Source organism: Macrobrachium nipponense, chromosome 35, assembly GCF_015104395.2.
Source record: "Macrobrachium nipponense isolate FS-2020 chromosome 35, ASM1510439v2, whole genome shotgun sequence".
Classification (NCBI taxonomy): Eukaryota; Metazoa; Arthropoda; class Malacostraca; order Decapoda; family Palaemonidae; genus Macrobrachium; species Macrobrachium nipponense.
Genome location: NC_061096.1, coordinates 28,522,648 through 28,549,282, shown reverse-complemented (window position 1 = coordinate 28,549,282; position 26,635 = coordinate 28,522,648). Strand labels below are relative to the sequence as shown.

At 36.7% G+C, this 26,635-nt stretch overlaps 1 protein-coding gene across 2 annotated transcripts in view; it reads left to right on the top strand.

Moving 5' to 3' along the window:
- Nucleotides 1-26,635, top strand: part of LOC135208527 (inactive dipeptidyl peptidase 10-like) — a 710,904-nt gene that overhangs the window by 44,146 nt on the left and 640,123 nt on the right. The window contains exon 1 of one of the 2 annotated variants that reach the window (XM_064240819.1): nt 13,132-13,259. The exons of the other annotated variant lie outside the window; for it this stretch is intronic. The gene's annotated coding sequence lies outside the window, so the exon portion shown is untranslated. Of the gene's footprint in view, nt 1-13,131; nt 13,260-26,635 lie in introns of those variants that run through there. 2 annotated transcript variants of the gene reach the window in all.

The window sequence follows — 26,635 nt, the reverse complement described above, 5'->3', positions numbered from 1 at the left end:
TAGATGGAACTCTGTTGTTACAGAACATTTTTACCAGTCATATATATATATATATATATATATATATATATATATACATATATATATATATATATATATATATATATATATATATATATATATATATATATATATATATATATGATTTATAGTCTCCTTTCGTTATATATGTAAATATAACATACACATGGGCTCCTTTCATTTTATATATAAATACAATACACACAAACACACACGACGGTCAGAAAGGAAACGCTACAACTGGTTTGGAAATAGAGAAGCGAATATTCAGGAGTTCAATTTGAGGTTTGGAAAATTCCAGAACAAGAGCCAGAGCCGAATAGGTTCCTCAGAAAAAGAGGGCAAAAAAATGTGGAGATGAGTAACATAAGGTTGCACATCTTCAGGTGATTTTTCCATGCCCGCAGAGATGATTAGATTAGGTTAGGTTACAAAAAGTCAATTGTGAGACTGCAAGTGTTCAAGGAGGTAAGCAACCTGCAGATCGCTATAAATGCATACAAAGTTGTCATGGATGACGAAGAAGCATCCAAAAGCCTAAAATGAAGAGCTTATTGGCTTAGTTTATGTGAGGAGTCTTCAGTTATGGTGTTTGAATACTACTGTCCTATTTCTTTTATATCCACTGGCTTAACGAAGCGAATGGAGAATGAATATGAGAGTATAGTTTATTCATTATTTCCGAATCCACCATCTTTTGGCAGGATGCCAGTTTCCTGAAAACCTGAATGTTACAGTATGGCAAACCAAAACGTAAAAGTGTATTTGATGCATAAAGCTAATTCCTATCCATTCATCTGTATGGCCGGATATCGGGTTTCGCATTTGGCCATTCCAAAACCCATTTGCATCAATCTTAAATCCAAGTTTGATCTCCATCAATCAAACGATAAAACGTAAAATATTTAGCTGTACGATCATTAAAAAGAAATACGCGTTCATTTCCCCATTGTGGCTTTAAAAGGCACACTCGTATTTTTTTTTTAGCCATTTTCCAATAAAAAAAAACTGGGAAGCTTTTTGCAATAAGTGCTCAGCCAGAACATTATAGCTAATGGAATGCAGAATAATGCAAGCTCAATCGTTGCTTACAGTGTGGTTTCCCCTTATGTTAAATATGGTGACGAGTATTTTCCAGGAGTTCACTTGGTAAGCTCGATTCAAGCAACTATAGTACTAATCTCTGTTTGTCTCTCACAAACCCATAGAAAGACAAAGACAGCCCCACACACACACACACACACACACACACACACACACACACACACACACACACACATATATATATATATATATATATATATATATATATAATATATATATAAATAGTTTCTCTTTCCTTGGTGGATTTTGCGTTATATATCAACAGACACCACACACACACACACACACACACACACATATTATATATATATATATATATATATATATATAGATGTGTGTATATATATATATATATATATATATGTGTGTGTGTGTGTGTGTGTGTGTGTGTGTGTGTGTGTTTGTGTATGTATAACTGAATCACGAAAATTTGGAACGTGATTAATCCATAAATAAAGATATAAGCCACGAAGGAAAAATAAATAACGGAATTTCTGCAAGATCTTTCGACGTTCAACGTCCTTTACTCAGCAGATAAACTGACTTACATGAGGAATTGACAGTACAGGAATGCTCGTATAACTGACAGATAGGGATTATAAAGAGATTAGTACCTAGAATCCGGCACACCTGGAGAAAGAGTAACCTTTCCCAACAAGCATAAACATGGGTACAATTTAAAAACAAAAAGATTAAGTCAATCTGCTCGGACACAAGGACAAGACAATTAAAGGATAATATAGGGTGACAGCAATTCAGAACTTTGGTAAACAAAAACTTATTCACAATACATATTCACAATACATATTAAACATACATATACAACGAAGATATCTGTAAGGCAACTAATTTGTATTTAAGTCTGTAATTATATCTTTGAGGTCATTCTTAAACATGTTACAAATACAAGGGTCTAAATGAAACAGCCCACGACTAATATTAAAATTACAATGTGAAGTAAATTGTATTATAGCAGATTCTAAAAGATTTCGTGATAAGACATCTTTTGACCTTGCAATTACTGAACTATCAATACAGTTTATTCGGTGGTTGTTTACACTTAAATGAATGAATATTGCATTGGATGTTTGCCCAGTTTTTACAGAATATTTATGCTGGTTCAATCTTTACTTCTAAGCCCTTGCTTGACTGTCAGAGATAAAAAGAAGGGCAGTCCATACATGGAATTTTATATATTTTATTGTTGCTTTCCCTGCGGCCATTTTTTATTAACATTCCTTTTAGTGTGTTATTATAGGAAAAAACAATGTTGACCTTAAAGGCGTTTAACAATGATTTAATGGTTTCAAATCCGTTAAAATAAGGTAAACTAGGAATGTTCTTAGAATTTTCTTTCTCCGTGTTACTTACACTATAAAACTAAAGTTTCTGAAAAAGTGCCTTTCTGAACAAGTGCTCCCTAAATCCTTGCTGCCACGCCGTCTAAGAAGGTATGACAGTCACCAATTCAACGAATTTAGTGCCATGATGTTGAAACAGCCAAGCAAGAAGAGAAAGAAAAATTCAAGGAATTGGAAGAAACAAGGATCTCATTTAATCATTCCATCCCGTCTGACTGGAAATTTACGGAAAACTACGTAGGACTACAGATGCCCTGAAAACTAAACAAACTTATTGATAGCAGTGATTGGACTAATTGTGCACATCAAGATTGTGTTGTAAACCTATCAAGTAAACAAGTAAGGGAAAATGTTGTGAGAGCGCTTGGATATGGTTTATCTTTCTTTCTAACGAGTCGACCTTCTGCTTTAATGATTGCGTCATCCCTAAGTAAATTTGAAAAATATTGTGAGCTTCCTCAAAATCATGTTGACATAATTAAAGGTATTGTTTACGGAGCTGCCAATGTTAAGCATGAAAGTAACTTCTCTGCTCTCTATAAGAAAAGTTTGACCGATCTTAAAAAAAGGACAATACTATCCACATTACAAAAGCTGATAAGTCTAATAGTATAGTAATTTTAGATAAAGCTGACTACTTATCACGTATGCAAGCCCTACTGGATGATGATGTGACTTATAAAAAACTAACAAAAAATCCCCTTGATCAAGTGATAAAAAAACTTTAATAGCACAGTGAAAAATATCCTTAAAGATAAAACAGAACTACTAGGCAAATTGTCAGTCAAATCTCCTTCGCTACCTTACCTGCATGGATTAGTCAAAACGCACAAAGAAAATAACCCTATGCGGCCTATTATCAGTACTGTTGGTTCAATTTCATATAAACTTCCGAAATATATCACTAAGATCTTGTCCCCGTTACTTGGACCCATTTCCGATTCTCATATATATAATTCTCTAGATTTAGTTGATAAATTAAACAAAATTACTCTTTGCCCCACTGATAGATTCGTTAGTTCTGATGTATGTTCTCTTTTTACTAAAGTCCCTATAGACTCTATTTTAGAATATCTTAGTAATGAACTAACTCAGCATGAATTACCTCTACCTATAAGTCACATTATTTCACACACTAGGTTGTGCATTTGTGATTGTAAGTTTATATTCAATGGTGAAATTTATCAACAAATATTTGGCATGGCAATGGGAAACCCTTTATCACCACTCCTCTCAAACTTGTACATGGAATTCTTTGAAAAACGCTACTTACCTAATATCATTTACATTTCTGTAAAGTGGGATAGATACGTTGATGATATTTTAGCTGTTCTGCCTGCTGGTATTGATGTAAATGATTTACTCTCTAAATTAAATAACCAGGTACCATCGATTAAGTTTACTCTAGAACTGGAAAAAGACAATTGCCTCCCTTTCTTAGATGTTTTGATACAGAGAATCATTTCAATGTAAATTCAGCATTTATAGGAAACCAACCAAAAACTTAACTTATGTTCATCTCTATTCAGGCCACCATCTTAACATCAAAATATAAATTTTTTCTTCTATGTTTTTATGAGCATTGCGCATTGTCAGTCCCCAATATTTGGATCAAGAAATGGAATACATAAGAAAAATAGGGAAAGATTTGTTATACTTCACATATATTAGATAATTGTTATGATAAAGCCCACAAAAAGCTTTATAGTGTAAGTAACACGGAGAAAGAAAATTCTAAGAACATTCATAGTTTACCTTATTTTAACGGATTTGAAACCATTAAATCATTGTTAAAAGCCTTTAAGGATTAAATCATTGTTAAAAGCCTTTAAGGGTAAAAATGGCCGCAGGGAAAGCAACAACATAATATATAAAATTCCATGTATGGACTGCCCTTTTTATCTCGGACAGTCAACCAAAGGCTTACAAGTAAGATTAAGCCAGCATAAATATTCTGTAAAAACTGGGCAAACATCTAAGGCAATATTCATTCATTTAAGTGAAAACAACCACCGAATAAATTGGATTGGTAGTTCAGTAATTGCAAGATAAAAAGATGTCTTACCCTGAAATCTTTTAGAATCTGCTATTATACAATTTACTTCACATTGTAATTTTAATATTAGTCGTGGGCTGTTTCATTTAGACCCTTGTATTTGTAACATGTTTAAGAATGACCTCAAAGATATAATTACAGACTTAAATACAAATTAGTTGCCTTAGAGATATCTTCGTTGTATATGTATGTTTAATATGTATTGTGAATATGTATTGTGAATAAGTTTTTGTTTACCAAAGTTCTGAATAGCTGTCACCCTATATTATCCTTTAATTGTCTTGTCCTTGAAGTCTGAGCAACTTGACTTAATCTTTTTGTTTTTTAAATTGTACCCATGTCTATGCTTGTTTGGTAAGGTTACTCTTTCTCCAGGTGTGCCGGATTCTAGGTACTAATCTCTTTATAATCCCTATCTGTCAGTTATACAAGCTTTCCTGTACTGTCAACTCCTCATGTAAGTCAGTTTATCTGCTGAGTAAAGGACGTTGAACGTCGAAAGATCTTGCAGAAATCCCGTTGTTTATTTTTCCTTCGTGGCTTATACCTTTATATATATATATATATATATATATATATATATATATATATATATATATATATAATTATCTTCGAAGACGGAATAAAGCAGTAGTTATGGGACTAAGGAACCGTTATATGTAGCGATGGAAAAAAGCCTATTTACCTGCAGTATCGTGACTAAAGGGAAGGTAAATTAATATTACCGCACATTAGGTATCTAAATATCAAACAAGTCATGTTAATACAAACAATAGCCTCTAGATCTTACCTACCGCCAAGCATTTTAAATGGCAAGCAAGAAAGACAGTCACCGTGAATGTGGTAGCACATTCGATTCAACGAACTGCTTTTACCCAGCGACGAATGTTAAGGCTTAGCAATGTCGTATCCTTCTGTTTCTAAGACTTTGGAACGACACAGAGAGAATTGTCCAATAAGGACTGCCATGAGAAGGGAATTTTGATTTATTTCGAATAATATTTTCGTTAAAAAGACAAAACACTACATAACCACCTGCCGAATTAATAAGAATAGGCCTAGCGTTTGCTTGGGCAAGATTCCTTTTCGTTGCTACCATTCTTGGAGGCTACTTTTTTCTTTAGATTGATATTCGATAACTCTTACCGTAAAGAAAGTATCTTTATATATTCGTGATTAAGTTACACTTAAGAATAAGGTTTAAATGATATAGCTTCTAACCAAATGAGAGGTTTGACGATATAGGTGTAAACAAGGCTACCTAAACCTCATCTTGATATTTCCAGTCCAAGAGCAATGGAAACAAAAATGAAACCAGGATTTGTTACGCACATAAACAATACATTTCTCTTTACTTAGAATGGAATAATAGAATGGTTTTCTACGGCTTGTTTACACCGACCTGAAATACTCTCACCAAGTGTGGCGTCCTGGAATTTCGCCGAGATACCACGTCTGATGACATGCATATGTGAATACAACTCTAAAACCTAAATAATGTCATAGACAATAGCCTGCAGGCTGCCGTGCTGCAAAGAATTTTTTAATGCCTGCCAAATTCACCTGGTTTCCTTCAGCATCACAGTAGAGACATGTTGACACAACTGAACTTATAGGCCTAGGCCTACCCACAACTACGTATTTTTTTTTAATGACGAACATTATTTTTTATTTACTGACATCTATATGGTTAACGATGTTCTAGTATCAAAATCGAAATCACGGCTGTAATTATATGTCACTACCTTCCACATTTCACGTAACTCTATTTTTCTCTTGAAGGATTTCCGTGCCCACTCCTGCAATTATAGGGTGCACAAAGCACTATTACGAAGGTAAATGCAAGACGAACCAAACAGCTGAGGAATTCCCGCCTTTTCCGAGCCTAGAGATGGCCGCAAGCAGCGCCTCTCTGGCGGCGGTATATCGAACTACTTAGTACTAGTACTATTCTAACTCAAAACTATACGTCTTTCCTCTTATTTTGATCCTCTCTCAGGACAGTCAGTTCCTATCCTTTCGACTTTGACAGAACTTAACGAACTCTATATTTCATAATTGCTCGTTATTTGCTGAAGAATCCTTTTTGTATAAATGGTTCGCCATTATATTTTGAAAAGCTAAAATGACTGATGAAGTTCTCTCTCTCTCTCTCTTATTCACAGCATCCTTTCGTATATAATTATGCATAAATCCTCATTTTGATGTGATAGGTCGTGTTTGGCGAATGTATATTTCTGCCGTGGTTGTTTTCACATCCTTCGTCAGTTAAAATATACCCAGGATAAGCTCGCGATGCGAGAAACAGCCTACTGGGGTTATTCGACGAAAATTCACGGGGTAACATCCACCCCCAACCCACACCGGGATAAGCCTGGCTGATCTCATAAAGGGCGTCCCAGACTCCCGACGGCGTCCTCCCGCTGAGTCACCGCCGGCGCCAGTTCCTGCTTCATCACGTCTTGGACGAAAGGCTTTGTGGCTGCAGCTGGGGTTCTGAAGAGGTTTTTTTTTTGGGTGGGGAATTAAAACCCGCATCGACATTACGAGTCTAGGTGTCTGCAACTGTCGTAGATTCTATTATTTAATTTCAAATCAAATATATTCACACGGGGCCACTTTTGGCCCAAGGGCATAGGGTTGGACCCCCCTGCATGATAGAATACGTTTCCCTACTGGAAACTGTAATATACGTGTCCTCGCTCATGGCGAAGAAATTGAAGGGAATTTTTTGTTTTGTATTTTTTCTTTCTCTCTGTCTCTGTCTGTCTTGAGAGGCTTTGATATCCTACATTACGAGGGCAATAAACAGGTTCAGATGGTTCCCTGCATTTTGTATTTTGCTCTCTCTCTCTCTCTCTCTCTCTCTCTCTCTCTCTCTCTCTCTCGTTGCCATCTGAGGTTAAACCGCGATATAAAATTCCTTGATATCTTAGTACGACGTTTGGAATAATTGATATCTTGCCTCTGTTTTTAAGGGATTATTATCATTAATATTATTGTTGGGAATAACTCTCCATAACGAGAGTTTATACAATGTTCCAAGGGGTCCACAATATTATAAGTGTTAAAAGCTTTCGAACCTTTCCCAGGGTTCATCTTCATTTGGATTGAAGATGAACCCAGGGAAGGGTTCGAAAACTTTTATATTAAGTGTTCATGAATTATACACGAACTTATATATATATATTTTTTTTCTTGTGGACCCCTTATTATTATTTCATTAAACAAAACTTATCCACATGGAACAAGCAGACCAAAGGGGCTACTGACTTGAGATTCAAGCTTCCAAAGAATGTTGGTTTCAACCTCCCACTTCGAACCCCATAATGCAGCAGTAATTGATCTTGATACAAAGCCACCATCGCCCTGGGGGAGGAGGGGCGAACGGTGGACATCTGAGCGACATGCCATGACGCTAGCCACCATACCAGTGGACCAGAATGTCTCTACTCGTACTGAAGGCAGGACGGGGGAGAGATTGAGGATTAGAAATCACAATTTCTTCTCATAATGGTTCGAAACTCCTCCCGCTCGCCATTAATTATGCCACGAATTAAAACTTCCTCTCGAGGGAAGGAAGTAAGATGGCCGTCCCCCGAGGCAGGCGGTCGTAACTTTTCCTTCCTCTCTGAGAGTCGTGCAAAGGAAAGAAGAAGAAGAAGGAGGAGGAGGAGAAATCCCCGGGAGAGGAAAATAGTCTTGTCTCTGGTATCTCTGGTGTACGTCAAGGGTTAATCGAGGTTAGGAAAGGACTTGTTGAATAGAGCAGAGAGTGCGATTCAGAACTTAGGCCAAACACTGGAACCTATGAGGTTACTAAGCCCTAGAACATGTCAGCTTTGAAAGGTGCAACAGGAGGTAAACCTCAAAGCAATAGCACAATGAAACAATTGTTAGAGAGGGGTGGAAAGTCAGATGGACGAAAGAATTTGAACGGGGTTTACAGTAATCGTCTATTCATTACCGTATCGCACCGGATCGTGGTTCGGAGTCCATGACGATTTGAGGGGTCTCTGCCCAGAATCCTCTTCTATTCTGCGTTGATGTCGTTGCTTCCTCATGGCATGGCGTTTGAATTTCATCTCGTGTTTTGCTAAGATTAATTTAAAACTTTACAATTAACACAGTCGCGACAAATCGTTATCTCCTCATATATCTTTACTCTTCCGGTCTCCATTCGAAGCTTACAGGGTTGCCGTTTTGAGGAATTTCGTCTACTAGTGTGGCTTTCTGGTGACATCTGGCAACCTCCGTAGCTTTTCCGACCACAGGCCACTTTGCCGTTTTATGTTTTGTTATGAAAATAAAGTTATAAAACATATCCTGCTTATTTATAGAAATGAATTTTATTGAAATCCTTTATTTTTCTTCGTCAGCAATACTTTATGTTAAGCTAGTGACGTGTAGTTTTTTTTTACGCCACGGAAAATAATTCTACATCGGAAAATACGCATTCTAACCATGAAATTTTCCTCATTCTAACCATTAAATTATAAATAACGTAAAAAAATCAGAAGAACTGCTTATGGTAACATTGCTAAAAGCCAAATGTCGTGAAGAAAAAACGGCATCGCTGAGCCCGGACTCTTCGGTTCCAGCGCTGCCCAATTCCAGATTTCAATTGTCCCTCTCCACCAGGTTTATCACCTCCCGAGTCCAGGTACTATACTGGATTACAAGTCGCCAGCAGCCGGTGAAAGCCCGAGGCGTTCAGTTCTATTCGTTTCACGGTCGGATTGTTAGCGACTGAGAGAGAAATGGACGCGCGTAGTCGGTAGTCGAACGGAGGAGGTTGGTTTGAGAGGCGATGGAAATTCGAAGCCCGAATTATGATTGAAGGAACTTAAGTTATTATGATTTGATATATGTAGATTTTTGGCATTATACCAAGCACTGGGGCAACTAAGGCCATACAGCGCTGAAACGGAAATTGACCGTGGAGAGGTTTGAAAAATGTAACAGGAGGAAAACCTCAAAAGCAGTTGCTCTATGAAACAAATTGTTAGGAGAGGGGGTGGAAAGTAAGATGGAAGAAAGAGTATATGACAGGAGGTGCTCCAACATTAACGCAAAACTCTCTCTCCCGCCCCCCTCACCCCTCCCCCCCCGTGTGTATGTGTGAATGCTCCATCTTTAATTACAAATTCAAATGCCTCCATGTCAAAGGTATGGCATAATCGTACCAGATCTCTACCTCAGTTAACTGTTTTTGTATAATAAGTTACTTGATCCCTCTAATTAATAAGGGGAGACATCTGTCGAGAAGGTCCTTAGGAGTGATAAATCTAAATAAATCTAATCCGCTTTAGAAGGGGTGACGTCAAGAAGCCGGTGCTACTTGTATACAAAACCAACAGACAGGTGGTATATATAAGCTTCCGAGCTACAGCTAGGCAGTGATGCCAACCCCTCTAACCTTACTCCCCCTGCAGGAGACGAAAAATTACCCAAGATAACTGAAAATGACCCAACATTCTGCAGCTATGATGATGAATAAATCTTTAGATTGTGTTTATATGCAATATTATGAATAATAATAAGCATACTGATCTAAACCTACGTTGTTACAATTACCCTACACTTGAAAATATTGCCTTGCTGTCCAAGATTTGGCCAGATTACCCTAAGCGTAGGGCAATTACCCTACAGTTGGCAACACTGTAGCTAGAGAGAATTACCGGTCCGCTGGTATGGTAGCTAGCGTCGTGAATTGCAGCTCAGAAGTCGCGAGTTCGCTCCTACCCCAGTGATATGAAGAATCACTGGCTCTGTAGCACGAAAAGTTACCGCTGAAGTGTTGGATCTCTAGCGGTGGGAGGTTGAAACCAACAAACTTCAAGCCAATGGTCCTTTAGTGGGCATATCTCATGTGAATAGGTTTCATATACTATAATAATAATAATAATAATAATATAATAAATAATAATAATAATAATAATAATAATAATAATAGGAACCTTGAAGAGGGTTCCCAGTGAAAATAAGAACAGAGAGAGAGAGAGAGAGAGAGAGAGAGAGAGAGAGAGAGAGAGAGAGAGAGAGAGAGTATGTCAATAGTACAATTAATATGCAAGGGTAAAGAACAGAATACTGGAGTACAAATCTAGGCCCGTCATAATTTACGAGGAGCAAAACAAACTCATTACTGCCTCGAGGACAACCCATATGTCACGGCAACATATCATCTGAACAGAAAGGAAATTAGTCTCAAGGTTGACTCCTGAGCCGTCAAGAGATCTTTTCAGTCTGACGTCAGTATGAACCAGATTTTCACGGCTGAAGAATGCATATCAGTATTTTACACTCGGTTAGAGAAGAGATGAAGTGTAAATGATTAAAGAACTGTGAAGAAGAGAGACAAGACAAGACACTTAGAAACGTGGACCAAGGTGTGGCTGTGGTGTTTACCAGTACAGAGCAATACCTCAGAAACGTCACTGCGTTAAAATCAAATTTTCTTAGATGACCTGCAGCTCCTCAGCGTCCACTCCTTCATTTGTCATTCACCCTCTGCGTATACAAATAATGCAATACGTCTCGTATACATAGCGCTTCGTTGTGAATAATCACCTTTCCCTTGCAGGTTTTGAGCAAGGTCTCTATATCTATGGGTAGCTGACCGTACAAATACTTGACACAAATGTTTACATGTCCTTCTGGAATTTCTCTGCCGTTTCTGAAATACTGCACGGGAAAGTGACAGAGAGAGTAGTGAAACTAAAGAGAGAGAGAGAGAGAGAGAGAGAGAGAGAGAGAGAGAGAGAGAGAGAGAGAGGCCGGGGGTGAAGGCAGTAAGACGATGAGATGAAATAAAACACACGACGAAAAAATGTGACAGGTCCTAAATCTTGCTTGAGAGAGAGAGAGAGAGAGAGAGAGAGAGAGAGAGAGAGAGAGAGAGGAAGCGGAAGTCGTTAAAAATGACAAGGGGAAATAAAGAGGTGACAAAATATAATGAGATAGGCCAGAAAATCTTGCCTTGAAGTGAAGAGAGAGAGAGAGAGAGAGAGAGAGAGAGAGAGAGAGAGAGAGAGAGAGAGAGAGAGAGAATGGTATTGCATATTTATTGGATTGTGTCGTATTAATCATCCTTTGTCCAGAAGAACAATGCACTTTATCGTGCAAATATGCATTTATTAAATATTTTTTAGCTTTTTCTGAACTGTTTGAAGGGGGAAGCTCGTTAAAGCTTTTCTCAGATAATAATAATAATAATAATAATAATAATAATAATAATAATAATAATAATAATAATAATAATAATAACAATTATTATTATTATTATTATTATTATTATTATTATTATTATTATGAGCAGTGAATATGTAGGCCTATATAATGGGCATCACATATCAAGGACGATTGCGAACGTGACATTAGACAAATTTTTGCAAATATTGAGAAACTGTCATCAAAAGCGAAAGAATAAACTACTCGATTAAGTAAATAAAATCGTATTAAGTCTACGTTCACGGTTTCTCGAAAAACTAACACAACAACTTCTCATGATAGGAAACAAAAGCAAAAATTGTTACCTCGATTATGAAGAATGCTCGTTAATTCATTGAACAGTTTATGAATTCACAGCCACCTGTTTACGAACACAGTTGAATATGAACATAATTTATCGTGAAAACTTCCAACGTGTTCACACAACAATATTAGTCATTCGTTAGAGCGCTCATAAGCCGAAATTCACGTCGTGTATGAGTGTCCAAAAATTCATAGAACCCAGGTAATAACAAGAGAAAAATACATGTGAAACAATAACGCGAACAATAATCATGCTTTGTAAAAGAATATATCAACGCTGGCGTGGTTTTGCTATAGTGCAAAAGATGAGGCAGTTTTTGCATTACAGAGGACAACAATTAAAGGACCAGCAGTGAGGTCTATAATACGCACATGCACTGACATTTATATCACAATTTTCGTAGATATGGAGATATATATGGATCATTACAATGACAATTTAAGGGAGAAAATTGTTCAAACTGTACTTACTGTTCATACCACGGGATTCACTTCAAATTTATAGTATTCTAAAGGCACTGTAGGGCCTGTTATTACTGGATCCCAAAAGGCGAATGCCTTCCTGGAGTAACAAATTTGTCAGACAGTCAACTGGAGGCGCCATTAAGCCAGTGGCAAGAATATGTCAAGGTTTTCTCTCACATCAGGGTCTTGGTACTATTTCTAGACTGCGTCTACTTAGATGAAGATTAAGCAGGTGACAGTAGGAGCAACTTATCGAGCTTGAGGTAGATACCCATTGCTTCCGAACAAAATTATTTACTCACCGAACTGGATGTCCTAGGTCAAGATCAAGTTGAAATCACGAGCTCACGTAACCAACTAGAATTGCCAACTTTACGCAAATGGAATTTTTTTTCTGTACTGTCTATAATTACGATATTCATACATATGCATATACATATGCATATACGTAAAGTTATGTGTACATGTAAGTATCCAGCTCAACGTATGTAATCATACGGCAGGTGATTTTATGGCTTGTGTCAGCGCAAAGGTTGGCAATCCTCATTAATAATTGCCGAAATTGTCGTTTTCGGTCAGTTTCTCTCTAGACATTGTGATTGCTGTCGCGGTTGACTTTCATCTTCAAAATTCGTAACGTAACCCCGGTTCGGAGTGGATCTTCCCAAATTCCTCATCAGCGGAGTTTATATAAGGATATAGAATTCCTCCTCCAGGTATGATTTTATGATATTTGCACAAACAAAAAATTTGACTTTAGGCCGATGTGGCGTGAGCGAGATTGATAGCCTAGGCCTATGTTCAATAAGCAAGCTTTAGCCTGGTAATGTCTTATTTCTGCGCTGACGAGAAGGCCTCTAGCGTTTTTAATTCTAAACAGATGTTGGAAGAACTTTAAGTAGTACTAGTTTTCGAAAGTACTGATCCGCTAAGGGGGCAAGCGCTGATGTTATAGTTCGAAAGCGCAACGTCTCCTCTCCCCGTGCACCGCCAAAAATGGCGGAAGTGAGGTTGCACTCAGATTCGGGAACTTTGCGTAAGGCACTGGGGCTCTTTTTCGAGTGAAAACTGTGACGGATTAAGTTAGTTTTAGAAACTGCGGTTACGGTTTAAACCTTCAGGTTAGCTCGGCAGTGAATGAGTCGTTCTAAAATGCAATTGTCCTTTGGTAAGTTTGGTTGTGTGGTACAGTAAGTTCCAGAAGTGAAGCGACAAATTTCAGAATTGATCGTACTTCTTTAGAAATTCTCGTGGGTTGCCAGTTATTATGTTTATTCGAATTATTGTCATCCTCTTTATCTGATAATACGTATCAGTGATTAACTGTAGAAGCACAGAAAGTATTTCCCCAGTGAATGATCAGTGTTCAAAAATTGTTTATTAAAAGAAAAATCGCCACAGAAGCATCTGCGGCTCTCAATGTGTGATATCAAGTGTTCACCATTGAGTGGCAGCAGGAACCGAGTGCATAAGCATTGAGCTAATATGATTTGTAAATTAACTTTCTACTTATATAGCGTTATATCGAAAGTTATTATGATTTCTTTTGATAAAGCACTAAAAAGTTTAGCATCTGATTAAATGAAATATAAATAAGACTCAAGTTGGCGTGAAAAAAAAAACGAAATCCGAGTTATATGCACGTTTAGCAATGGCTACATGGTTAGGCCTATTCAAGAATCAAGGAAATATATTTTCCAGCTTGTCAGTTAATAATTTCATCGAATTCCTCAGTTGTGCAAATTTTTGCATGTGGAATTGCGTTCAGGGTCGCGTCAAACAAGTGTTTTCGTAGGTTTCCACCTATTTTTTAAGTGCATAAGTGAGACTATACTTGTCCATACGATCCGGAGTGTGAATATGCTTGGCGAGCATTATTTTAATTCGAGTATCTCCTGTTATGCTCTCTCTCTCTCTCTCTCTCTCTCTCTCTCTCTCTCTCTCTCTCTCTCTCTCTCTCAGGACCTTTTTATCTAGTCAGGAATAACCAGAGGCCTGGTTTAAGAATCGAGCACTAGGACTATTGTTCATGCTCGGGTGCTTCTTTATATATAAATATATATATAATATATATATTATATATATATATATATATATATATATCCCAAAAATCTCATAAATTTCTGTTATACAACAATGCTTGACTGGATCGGATTGATTACTGGTTGTCCGTGGAAATATGAATTTGGGTGATATCACTTCCTTATGATACGCCCACTTACGCAAATTCAGTCTTAAATTTCCCGGTTGGAATATGATTAGAAGATTTGAGGTAGAAGGTTGAAGTGAAAAAGGTGGAGTTAGGATCGTGGGTAGAGGTAGAGGTAGAAGGGGGGGAGGGGTGGTTGGGGTCTGTCGTCTTCCTACTTAACCAGGTGGTGATTACGGGTGATGTGGTTGCTTGCGACAGTCTTTTTTTTTTTATTTTTTATATTGCGATTCTGTTTCCCAGGTGCGAGGACAGGTTCTGGTGTCAGTTCTAATGGTTCTATCTTTGCCTAAATAACAGACAGTGGCCCTGCATCGTAAGCCTTGCTATGCCCGAACTAGGCCTAGTCACCTGAAGGTAGCAGCAGCAGTTAGAGCCTTTTTCGACGATGGTGTTTTATGTTCGGTCCTAGAGGCTAAAATTAGAACTACCAACCACACCCAACTTCTCTGTTGAATGTAGGTGCATTCATGGTTGATTATGTTTAATGTTGCGGAGATTTTCCCTTTTCATCCTATTGATACTTGCATGGTTTTATGCATCTTTGCTAAAATAATTGATAATGCACTATGATATTAAATATGTTTCCACATTGCTCGAAATATACATTGGTAATTTTGGTAATCCTGAGTTGAACGAAAATTTCAAATTGTTTTGTTTCTATGGTTTTAAGTAATTACTATACTTTAAAATAATTACTATTACCGTAATTTTTCCTTATGATTGTTATAAATATCATAGGTTTGATATTTGTGCATCATATGTTAGCTTTATTTTGCTTGATAGAGCTTTCACTGTAGAAAAAAATGAGTTTTTCAGTTACGTGTTGTTGTTGCCAGTTAGTGAATTTCGAATGAAATCCTTTTAAATTTGTCGCTTCACTTCTGGAACTTACTGTACGGCCCTACCACCAAACACGTCATTTATTTATTTATTTTTTATTTTAATTTCGTGAGCAGCGCTCGTTCTGGTGCTTAACCTCCTTCACACCTTCACGTCGTTTATATATATATATATAGTATATATATATATATATATATATATATATATATATATTATATATATATATATATATATAATATATATATATATATATATATCTTATTGATAATAATGATACAGGAAATGAGATTCTACTACCTATATACTCTAGCTACTAGCTACGAAAGGTTGAGCTATATCCTATGTAACATTAGCGACTCTGCCACGTTTCCCATTTTGCCAAAGGAGGCAATAATTTCTAATCCAGTAAGGTGCGCTTGCAGGATTTAACCTCGAGGATGAGGGTAATCATGAGATTGGACATATTCAAGAGTGCCGTCCCGCTGCTTGTTTTCACTTAGTATTAATGAATATATGATATTTATATATATGTATATATATAATATTATTATATAATATATATATATATATATATATATATATATATATATATATATATGTGTATATACATATAATATATATATATATATATATATATATATATATATATATATAATAATATATATATGTGTGTGTGTATATATACTATATGTATATACACACACACACCACACACACACACACACACACACATATATATATATATATATATATATATATATATATATATATATATATATATATATATATATATATAATATATATATATATACATAGGTATAGGAGATAGGCCTATGTGTGGGTATGAATTTTTCTGCATGTGAATGTGAATGTATACATACATGTGTGTGTGTGTATGAATGACCATCTACCCGTAGACTCAACACTAGCTAACACCTCCTTCTTGATTTCATTTAAGACATCGGACTAACGTGCCACCTGACGCCTAGTATTCTCAAGCCGACAAAATAATTTAGATATAGTTTCTTTGCTGTATCAAGATTTTTGCCCTTATAATGAATGCAGTTCGTTCTAGGCTCGTGTATAATCTTACTTCCGCTGTTTCAATCTCAGTGTTTCCCATTTAATTCCTTTCAGTAAAAGAAAGATATGTATTAGTGTGCCAGGAAGACGCTATTGCGGAAGTGGCACACCAAACGATGTTGTTTTCCGCGGGCCCATTCTCTTTAACACGCCAGATAAGCTAAAGACAAGAAATTCCACTTACTAGAATACGAAATATTCTATTAGAAATGTTGTTTGAAACTACACAGCGGCAAGTTATTCCTGATGCAGTGATGGATTTCCATTTCATTAATTTCTAAACAATTCTTAGAAATATTCGAAGATTCAACTGTGCAGAATATGAGGAGAATTTGTCGTAGATCCTGGATAACCATAATTGTTATTTCCTTCTCCTCTGAGCGACGTTTTTGGTAGAAATGTTAGAGAACCTCTCTCTCTCTCTCTCTCTCTCTCTCTCTCTCTCTCTCTCTCATACATACACATTTCTGATGTGGTTAGAGCTTTTATAGCCATAAAGTTAAATTTATTTTTTTGGGGGGAGGGAGAAGCTCTCTCTCTCTCTCTCTCTCTCTCTCTCTCATATTTCTGATGTGTTTAGAGCTTTTAAAGCCATGCAGTTTTTATTTTTTGATCGGGGGGCGGGGATGGGGGTTAGGGATGGGATATGTATTATCAATTCTGATCCGGTGAACTGCGTTGCGGTTTTATGTTAAAAGTTTCTTCCTTATGTGGGAGTAGGGTATCCGAGACTCGGGGTTTTTCAACCATATCTCCTGTAGCAGAAAGTTAACATTGAGTTTTAAAACGATGAATATATACATTGGACCAAATATATTTCATCCTTGGAGCTGGAAGCTAAATAGGTGAGGACGGAAACAAATATGAATCGGTATAAACCAATGATACCTCATTCCCTACTACGCCATCACATAATTCCTTGTGTTTCTATATTCGCTTTGCATCTATGACTGAGTAAGCACACAAATTTTAAGTAATTTTGTCGTTATGTGAATGAAGAAAGGATGCTATTTAAGTTTTATTTTTGATAAGATTAAAAACTGTGCACTCTGTTGGCGTTTTCAGATTATATATCATATCCCAGAATGAGGGATATCTTCCTTGGCTGATTTTGATTCTGATTTTGAATGGTAATACCTCAGCTTACCTCACAGTGATTTGTGTCTAATACGAGTGTTGTTTTTCTTGAGTAACTTATACTCTTCGTGGTATTGTTTGGTAATATCTCCCTCTTTGGTATATATCATTTCAAGTTATTTCATTCGTGCTACGTCTGTGTTAGTGGTCGTGTGTACCTTAAATTTGTTTCTTTTATAGACAATCCATTTTAAGAAGAATTCTTACCTGGGGGCGATGTTTACCTTTATTCACATCGATTTTCAACTTTTCTTTTTGTTTCCACGTTGAATGGACGTTAAAATAAATACAGACTCTGATGTTTTAGCTCAGCAGAGGAGTCAAGAAATGACTACAGTTATATGATTCCTCGGCCTTCCCCTATTTATCAGATGAACTTTTGGGAAGAGGAGAGATCGAGGGATCCAGAATTGACGATAAAGGAAATGAAATGAGGACCTCAGAGTAGAGTACGTTCGAGTCCAGATGAGAAAAGAACGCATCTTTTTCCGTAGTCTTTTCGTTTCTCTGTATTTTCTTGTGCTCAGAATCACGGAGGGGAGTCATTTGGTTTGTTTACGTGGCTAGAAAGAATCGAAATGCCTCCTTGTTTGGTGGCTGAGCCAAGACGAGATAAAAAGAAATGGTAAGCGTGCGGTACAGAGGAGGAAATAAACAGGTCAATGAAAACCGTAGGTTTCTTCTCCCCGTGAAATGTTAGAGCAGGAAAATAAGGTGGAAGAATGGTGTCTGTTTCCTGCAGTTGGGAAAAAGATCCTCTGAATTTCGTTCGAAATTAAAACTGAGTAAAACGGGGAGCATCTCAAGTTGGGAAATAAAACCAGTGCAACTGACAGCCCTCTATGTTGAGAAATAAAACGGACTGCAACTGAGAGCATCTTTAGTAAAGCAAAATAAATTGACGTGAAATATGTTAATTGCAGCAAAAAATTAGGAAAATAAAGAGACTTAAAAAGGAAAGTACTTCGAAAGGAGAATTTTGCATGTAGGTCAAAGACATGGTAACTCCAACTCCTTTTATAATGCACGATTTTATAGCATGAATATGCATAATTTAGAATATTACTCCACAAATAGTCCGTTAATATCGATTTCACTATGCTTAAGGAATAAGTTATCCCTATGGAAAAATGTATATATATTAACTGTACGTGCGCTAACCAAGATTTAGACCAATTTATGATGCATCACTATACTGTGACCGGAAATAACAAGTAAAAAAAAAAAAAAAAAAAAAAAAAAAAAAAGAAGAAACGTTCGAGCAATCTTTTGGCATAAAGTATAAGAAATGGGGTTTATGTAATAGCTGTTTCCCCGTAACTGTGAGCCAGACGTCGTGACCTTAATGGCTGTCTCACGATCGTAAGCTGCTCGTTCCTAGTGACTAGGTGATTAATTATGCAATATTCAGAGTTTTGCTTAACTTGCATGAAACTGAAAGCGAGTATGGTAATCGAACTTAGCCGAAGATTGTGTTGTAAGAACCAGGCAGTAAACGAAGTGTTTAAGAATAACTTTTATCCCATATAGGAGGTAAGAAGGACAAAAGTTCGATTTGGAATAAGATAAAGCAACCAATCTGATAAGTGTTCGTGGGGAGCTCGAACAGATACAAAATTGAAGAAGTCAATACAAATGATAATCGGAAACCATTCATATTCTCTCTCAAAAAGGCTTCACAGCTCAGCACCCTGAAAAAACATAAAAATCCTCAGATATCCGACCCGCCAACCATGAGAGGCCCAACGGTCCAACAAGCTCTCAGGTGACTTTCTCTTTACCCTAACTTCTTCAATACTTCAGTTCTTTCAAGTCCTTCGGTGTCAAACGTCACCTATCATGTGGTTGTTGTTTGCTTTACTCTTGTTATGTTTTTAGTTGGTTCTCGCCGTCGTCCTGATATTATACTCATGATGACTAAAAGGAAAAACTTTATTCCTGAATCGCCCTTTATGATCGCATACAGCGTAAACAACTGCTGGGGAGTCTGCGGTTTATATCTCTAGCATTAGTCAGAATTATGCAGATTCAGAATCGAGAGAAAAATAAGAGAGCGGCTCGTCAGTAAGATAATAAAGGATTTCCTTCTCTTCCAAGAGATAATCAGAGAATTTCAGCCTCGGTTACTGGATTCACTTGCCGATAAACCAAGAGAGATTTGCATCATCGTATCTCAAACATCCGCTGACTTTCCAATGAAGGTAATTAATCACTTCACAAGAATGTGTGATACTTTAGCATTACATGCCCCCACCCAGACAAAAACAGCAACAATAATAATAATAATAATAATAATAATAATAATAATAATAATAATAATAATAATAATAATAATAATAATAATAATAATATTAAGAAAATTATGTAACCTAAGAATACATATCGGTCAGAAAAAGTTTTTAATAAAGTCTGTTTCACAACACAAGTCATTGTTCCTCTCGTTCAAGGACTTCCAGCACGACGCTCTAATATAAGACAGAACGTTCGTCATATATGCAGTTCTCTCTCTCTCTCTCTCTCTCTCTCTCGCTCTCTCGTCTCTCTCTCTCTCTCTCTCTCTCTCTCTCTCATATTGTTATTCATGGTGGGTATGATCGATACTTTTTTTGCAAGTTATTTTTAAGGTGTCGTCAGAGAAAACAGTACATAAAGAATATTTGTCTTCCCGCGTGTACACAAGTGTGTGTGTGTGTGTGTGCGCGCGCGTGTGTACGAGTACATATGCTTCTCGATTCTCGATGATGTGTGGGAAAATGTGTGAAGAAATCTCGAAAAGTATGTTTATAGACCATGCGGTTTTAGAAATACACGACATGTTCTTCGAAAGAAGATCGTCCTAGTTCCATTCATTTGCTAGCATTGTGTATCCTATCTCTGAGTAAAGGAACAAATCAAAAGATAAGATGCCTTTTTTCGGTTTTGTTTTCATCTTTTGAGCCTCATGTTCTCTGATGTTCCTAATAAATTGCTTCTCTCTTCTCTCTGGCTCCCCCTCGAGCTAAGCAATTATTCATGCTCGGGTTGTCAGATCCTCAGATCTTAGATGTTGTATGTTATGTTCTCCTCGGGTGATATTGACGTTATTTTGCCTAATTGTTGTTGATCTCTATTGCGAGTGATCAAATACAAGGGTCATAATATAGGAGGGTAGTGCCCTCAATGTAGGCATTACGGAAAGGAGCTTGCGCCTTCCCTTCGGCCCCTGGCTACCCCTAATTTTTAGTCTTTTACTTTACCTCCGTTCCCGCTTCCTTTCTTCCATCTTGCTGACCAACCTCTCCAGCTATTGCTTCTTAGTGCTGCCTTGGAGTTTTCTTCATCTCATTTGTTTCTGAATCATTTAGTCGTGTTCATCCACTCTAGCTTTCTCTTTTCACTCCATTAACCGCTGAATGGCTGAGTGACAGAGCATTTGGCTTGATAGCCGAATTTCATGGTTCATTCTTCTCGTCACTGACAGATTTTGTGAGCGATCCATTCGTGGGTGATCTCCTTAAAGGATGGTTGGTACCTTAAATAATATCTTCCACCTACAATATCCTTTGTGGACAATCCGCTTATTAGAAAGTCTCTTTTGTCGCTAAGTTGCTACCTAAGCATGCCACATTCTAAATGTGTTGTAAGCGTAGAAACAACAGTGAACTGAAATATGTGCTAGTGAAGTCAAACAATTATAGGTTTGCTAGGCATTGATGAAATTACGTCTATGCTTCCTTCATTTATTATAATGTCTGGACCGAAGTGAAGGAACTTTACTTTTTTATGCATTCATATTATTTCTTTTGGTCACAGGCTAAAATTAATGAATCAAGGCAGGATACGTTTGTTCACGACAAATTATAAAAACTCCTTGGTGATAGAACCCAAATGCGATAAAAGAAACGGTATATAGTCATGAGGTTACAAAGAAGTACATATATACTTAAAACCAATCTGAAGAAATTATTTCGTTTGAGCGAGAAAATATAAGGTGGAAGTGTCAAGTCAGTTTTCAGCAGCAGAGAAGAAAGATCCCCAGAATTTCCCAGGAAATTAAATCCGCGAAACTGAGAGAATCTCAAGTTAGGAAATAAAGCTGAGTGAAACTAAGAACGTCTCAAGGGAGGAAAAATCAGTAGCTGTAAAGTATATTAACGGAAGGAAGGAATCTTCTGGTTAGAGAATACATTATATTTTTCACATATCACTAAAGCCTACTGCATAGAATATATATATAAATATATATATATATATATATATATATATATATATATATATATAGATATATATATATATATATATATATATATAAGGATTTCTTATTTGGACACAGTGAAACAATGAAAGGGTAAAGGTCGTGCCGTTTAAATTCTAAGACGCGGGAAGAGGATGTGTACTTTTCACAGCAATTGTATGTAGAGAACAAATAGCATTTCTGTTTGGTTGGTTGAGTTTTTAAGAGGAAAATATTTGTCTTATTATATGGTTTTCAGCTGTATGGACGTTCAAAAAATTATTTATTGAACAGATAAAGAGTTTGTCAAATGTAACAAAGTCAAAACTTCATGGTATATGTGTTAAAAAATATTCTTATGATGGCATATGAAATCAAAAGGGTCAACAAGTGATAAAAAGAAAAGAAAAAAAAGACAGGAACTCGATACCGAATGATGAAAAAACAAATGCGAATCGTAATGGAAAACCAGTCCACGCTTAAAAGAAATAAAGGGGGAGTAAAGGAACAAGAAACAACCATCCAGTTTTCCTCCGAAAAGGATTTACGTTAGTCAACACCCTTACAAATCCTGAGAAATCCTACTCCTCAATCGTGAGAGCGCCGGTGAGCAACCCCCCCCGACACCCACACCCCCTCCCGCAGCACCTTTCTTTTACATTTTCTCTGTCCCCTTTACATTTTCCCTTTATTTCTCCGTTTAGTCTTGAACGCGTGAACAATCACTAGGGTTCCAAACATCATCCATCAGTTGATACTTCTCTCAATTCAGTCTTCATTTTTGTCTTTTATTAATAAGATAGGCATTTACAATCCTTACAATTTGTAATATTATATATTATACATTATAATGTGTTTACATATATACAATTAGTAACTTTAATATTGTCTATTATACATCATAATGTATTTACATAGGTGCACTTAGTAATTAAAGTGTAATCACTACATTACAATTTTTACATTCATCTAAATATGTTTTTAAAGTACAAACATATTGACTCGTGAACACTTTTTGAACAGAAGTTTTAAATCCTATTTTGTTTACATTGAGTGTATTAACCATTCTACTTTTTATCCATCGAAGTATTTGCGGGTGAGTACTTATAAATCCTAGGTATCTTCTCATCCATATATCTGCTATAAAATTAGATATTAGGACCTTTGCCGGAAATTCCCTCGTAAAAATTAGATTTTTGTTTTGTATTTGTTTAATTCGGAAGGCATATCTTCGGGTCAGATTCAATAAATCGTAGTTGATACTTTTCTCACGTCTGCCTTGTTTTCAGTTCGTTCGCTTCATCTTCTCATCTTCCTGATCGTATTTCAGAGAGCTCGGAGTGATATATCACCGTTATGTGCAAAAACGACGATGGGTCGACCTGATCTCGCTAGTCCAAAATTCTCTCTTAAGGATTTGTTTTTTTTTATTTCCTTTTTTTCAGAATTTGGAAGGCATTTCTTCGGGTCAGATTCAATTGGTCATAGTTTATAAACAGTGGAAGGTTTGGTTTTAAAATCTTTCGTATATCGGGGATTGGTGTGTGTGTGTCTGTGTATGTATGTGTGTGTGTGTGTGTGTATGAGAGAGAGATAGAGAGAGAGAGAGAGAGAGAGAGAGAGAGTGTGTGTGTGTTTCTTCTCCTTAAAGGTGCTAAGAAGGCAAATAACTTTAAATATTTCAGGAATGCGGAATTTAAACTTATGAAAATATCACAGGGAAACATTAAGCAAGGGTGCTTTTTCCGACAGCGTTTAGCCCAGTGCTTGGCCTTTGGCCTAAATTTTATATTCCTCTCCATTTATAGTCGGTTATATTCTTCACTCGCAGACTGACCCGTGAATGTAAAATTTTATAACCACAAGTGTTAGGAATGCACATGATTTTTGTGTGTGTGAAAATTTCCATATTTGTTCGCACAAATGCAAACACACATACGCTTAAATAATGAAAGTACTTTCGAGTAGGAATAATCGGTTTATGGAATGCGAATTTGGTAACATATCCTTGAGAACTTAATAGAGTGACAACTGAACATCAATGCCAGTATACCAAACTTAATTCTGGGTTAACTGTAATTAATCATACAGCCCAATGTCATGGATTTACTGTGATGCATTGTGATAGCCAAAGGTGAAAGGAAAAGAACAGACCAAATAGTATTAAAATTCTTGTACGTCTTTGCTATAAGTTTTCATTTTATTCTCGAGAGAGTCTCTTGGAAGGCAAGATTCAGCGAATAAGAAAAATTTTGGTTCGCTTGGAAGAGATCAATTGTTCTCGTGATCCTATAGAATTTCTCTTTGTTTAGGATTACAGTGGCAGATTCTTTCAAGTTTTTTTTTTCAAGTTATTTCGCACCATTTTTATAATTCGAAACAGGCCAGAATTATTCTGACTTGAAGGGAAGAATGAAATGTCCTTTGACAAGCTATTAAGGTGTTAGGAATAGAGATGAATTAGTGAATTTCATTTCCTGAATCTAAATTAAATTTCAAAGAAATACAAGTGAAGTTCATGCGAATGATATAAAAAACGGTTTGATTAAACGGCTTGTTTCAAGTTTTATATGTCAGAGGAAAAATAAAGATAGCAAAGTTATTCGTCTTGGGTTCCACGAAAGAAAATGTTACCACAACGAAAGGCGAGAAGAAAAAAGTTCATCTCCATTCCAATTTTCTGAGTCGCCTTTGCCAACGTTTTCCCAGTAAACAACGTTTGTTGAACAGTCTATTTTTACCGAACCTTGCTTAGAATGGGCTCCTGAATGAAGTCCTGTTATTTCCTTCTCTTCCACCTGGTAAACGTCTGAAGGTGCCGCAAAATGCAAATGTTTAAATACGAAGTTCGAACATTGGTAGAAGAAGGTTCAGTACAACTTTTATGTCATGAGTAAGTGGTAACATTGGATGGCCATCACCCTTGACAAATAACCAAAAAATGGGGATTCGAAGGGAAATAAACCTCCTGTAATCTAGCTATAACCTGAACAGAAGATTTGAAATCAGTATGACTCATTTAGGATTGGGCAAACTAGAGTAACTCATAAATGTATTTTGGAGGATGCCAGTGTTGCAGTGTACCTACTGTAATAGTAGTCCCCAATACCATGTAGATGGTATGGATATTCGATAAATTTTAGTGATATTGTAAATATCTACGAGATGCCAAGAATTTGGACTAAATACGAATCTGTTTTGTGCATTTGTTTACTGTATTTATTCTCCTATAGAGAAAAACCTTGCAGTCCCTTGCTGTCTTATGGAAAATTTGACTGAAAATTTGCCGTAACCGAGCTGGGTTCTATGACCTAATCTTCATAATCAGTCAATCAGTCAAGTGACAAGCATAGAGTTTCCTTTCCTTCCAAAAGGTCAGCCTTGAATTTCATTTTTACTAAATATTATATCCTTGGCATACTTCGTAATTTACACCAAAGGTAAATAATCACTTTGGCTGTATTTCCATCTAGAGTCTCACGCATTCGAAAGAGAAAGAATATGCTTCCTGGTCCCTAGGTTGCTTACTGCCTTCAGCACACCTCACGGGGTGTACTGTAGGGATTACTCAAGTTACTTGCAGGGTCCCTTCGGCCCCTAGCTGCAACTTCTTTCATTCCTTTTACTGTACCTCCGTTCATATCTTTCTTCTATCATGCTCTCCATCCTCTCCTAACAATGGTTTCATAGTGCAGCTGCTTAGAGGTTTTCCTCCTGTTACACCTTTCAATTTCCCTTACAGAGCTGAATGACCCCATAGGTCCCAGAGCTTGGTCTTTGGCCTTAGCTCTATATTCCATTCCATTCCTATATTTTCAGGAGTTGTTGTTGCCTCTACTTAAGGGACAACGTTAATATGTATGTAGTATTTATGGTTGACCATAAACTTTCAATTTCCTTGCTCATTTTCACGCACAGCAACATTTTTCCTAATCTTCCCTCATTTTCCTCTTCCGTGTAATGAGGCCTTTTATTGCAACGGGTGGGAGGTCAGTTTAAAACTCTAATAACCACTCGCTTTCCCCTCTTCTGAAATATGCGAGTAGAGAGAGATATATAAATATATGGAAGGATGTGGATAGTGGTAATCACTGTAGGCCAAGGAGCTTCAAAGTGTATGTTTTTGTAAAGATTCCTTTTTGGTAACGCCCTGGTCTTTCACTCGTGGCCTATTTTGAGCCCGACAAGAGGCAGTAATTTAGTTTTTTTTTTTTTTATTACAAATGCGAGTTTGTTGATTTCAAACAATATCCGTAGCAAAAAAAAAAAGCGAAGAAAATTTTTTATATGCATCTACAAAACCTGTAGAGGGAAAATCCAGATTAATATTTCGTAATACAGTCTCTGTAAATAAAAACCTGAAATTGATTCTCTGTATGTATTTGCTCCCCGCCTCCTCTCTCTCTCTCTCTCTCTCTCTCTCTCTCTCTCTCTCTCTCTCTCTCTCTCATTGTTATTCAAGGACAGCAAAATCGATAGTTCTCACAATCTTTTGTTGTCAATCTGCTCTCAGAGATAGTTGTGTGGTAAAGATTTTTGGGCTTTCCTATGTTCGTATGTGTGGCATGTAAATAAATGCACGCGTATGAGTGTGTGTGTGTGTGTGT